The 2,347-nt window shown below is 37.8% G+C and overlaps 1 long non-coding RNA gene across 1 annotated transcript; it reads right to left on the bottom strand.

Annotated features, from left to right (window-relative positions):
• Positions 1-982: 982 nt before the first annotated feature.
• On the bottom strand, positions 983-2,347 carry LOC145421747 (uncharacterized). The gene is made up of 3 exons (XR_013903115.1): positions 2,035-2,347; positions 1,879-1,942; positions 983-1,576 (listed from the first exon to the last, which is right to left on the bottom strand). It is a non-coding gene; the product is annotated as an uncharacterized LOC145421747 (long non-coding RNA).

The following is a 2,347-nucleotide window of genomic DNA, read 5'->3' as shown; positions in this document are numbered from 1 at the left end:
GTCCAACCCCACGCACGGGGCGATCCATGGTAACTCGTCAACGGAGATTTGTCGCGTGACTGCACATTGTGTGTGAATGTGTGTGTGTGAATGGGTGGATGACTGAATGTGGGGTCCTTAGGGACAAGTAAAGCGCTATACAAATACAGGTCATTTACCATTTACGCCGACATCATCCTAGTGCAAAGACAAGTGGAAGCAGACAAAAACAACAAGCATGCATGCTACAAACTTTAGCCGAGTCATTTAGACAGCCGTTAGCACAGGATTCTCCTTATGGGGACCTGATATGTTTAATATGCTGCTGAGAATATAGCCCAGAAGAAGCGTATAGTATAGCTTTTATTTTGGAAAGAGACATTTCTCTGTAATAAACTCTCTTTTCCAAAGATGAGGGATTTCTCCATCAGATTTATTTTTTTCATTACTTTGTTGTTTCAGCAACATTAAATTTAAAAACTGTACTTTTGAGTTAAAATATATATTTATAATTTTAATAAATGACAAATTAAAAAGGCAGGAACATTTTTTTGTATCGAAGAAATATCGAACCGTTTTGTGTATCGTTGGATTACGTGATTCGTAATTGTCACTCGAACTTTATGCTTTCTCCCTCTTGAGTGATTACATCCTTGCATTACATAATTTTGGTTCATTTTTGGCTGGCAGATTTTAAAAAAACAGTCAGATTTAGAATATAACATGCAGCGTTCTACAGATGAATACATAACAAGATAAAAAAAGATTTTAAAAAAATTACATGTGGGGCGTAACACTTGGTTTCAACGTAACTTTATTCTTTCATGAGTTATTTACAAGTTTCGGACCACTTATAAAATGTGTTCAATGTGCTGCCCATTGTGTTGGATTGTCAATGTGTAACACAGTAAGGGGAATTGTTGAAAAGAATATATCAATGGGCCAATAGGCTCGACTATAGGAGCACAGGGGTGTGTTCAAATGAGACTCAGAGACAAGAATGTAACTCAAAAGAACCAGCCAACTTTAGTGACATAAACCATAAGGTTGACAAGCACAGGTTAAAGACACTTTACAATGGTAGAAAGGAAACTTACAAAAATTAAAAGAAAAGTAAAACACAAACTACTAAAGCAATGACTTGGCCAAGTGTTATTTTTGGTTTTCAATGTTCGGGTTTCAATGCTCGGGTGCACCCTAGTAACCTGACTCCTTAACTCTTATAGAAACAGATTACACAAATCCAATGTACATTCAAATGAAAATTTCACACTCTTTTCACATGTGGAGAATGCTCTACACAACAGCTCATTATTTAAAGTCCCAAATAAAAAATGTCCAAGGGGTAAAGTCCAAAAAATTCCCAGGGTGTGAAAGAAAATAGGGATGAAAGAATGTCAGTCAGTGGTCTTATGTATAACCAGCTGTGCGTGAAAGTGTGAGTGATACAGTCCTACCACACCGCAAGGTGCAGCAGATCATCAAGTGGAAAAGAAGCGAATCTCAGTCTCTCTAAGTCCAGGTGGGAAGGCTCGCCATCTATTTCACTGGAGGAATCCACCTCAGGAACAATTCAGCATACAAAAAAAACCCTGACCTGTCAACAGACAGGGTCAGAAGAGCAATTCAAATATTAATTATGCTGTTCTAGCTATAATTCACAACTTAGGATTTTGTTTAAATCACATTCAACATAAATTTGCAATAAAAATACTCAATTTTGCAAAAATAAAACATCTCTCTTACATAAACTATGCATTAAACCAAGTAAAGTCAGTGCATATGCATATATGTTGCATATGCGGCAATTATTAATCAAACAATTGAGATTAATTCAGTTTCTCAACGATAAAATGTGAAACAGACATGAACTAACTGAGACATACAACATGTGCTCACCGATCTCAGCGCATCACGGCCGAAGACAATGGCATAGTGTCTCTCGGTCGGAAAATGCAGGGCTCTAAATAACGTAACAGGACATGTTGTTTTCTCTTTAATAACCGTAATACGACATGAAGGAAAAATAAACATAAGTTGCGCTTCAAGTGTTACCTTGCTTCTGGAAGCAGATTGAGATGAACTTCCAGGCAGTTGATAGCAACCAGAGCTAACAAAGGCTAACAGTTTAGCTCCACGCGGTACTTTTTAAAGTCACCAGAAAAATGCAGCATTTGCCTGCTTACTCACTGTGGCTACTTTTAACATGAAAGGTAGCTGATAACCAGTGAACTTATGTGCAACACAGTTGGTTGCAACTTATATCTAATACTTTTTTTCCAGCTCAAAAGCTTCAGTCTCTCTTTTCTCCTGCCAGCACGCGACTACCTCCACACATAGCAGCAAACACAGAGCACGTAGGTGGGAC

Source organism: Astatotilapia calliptera, chromosome 18, assembly GCF_964374335.1.
Source record: "Astatotilapia calliptera chromosome 18, fAstCal68.1, whole genome shotgun sequence".
NCBI classification, from domain to species: domain Eukaryota; kingdom Metazoa; phylum Chordata; class Actinopteri; order Cichliformes; family Cichlidae; genus Astatotilapia; species Astatotilapia calliptera.
Note: the sequence above shows the minus strand (reverse complement) of the source record. Positions and strands in the feature narration are given on the sequence as shown.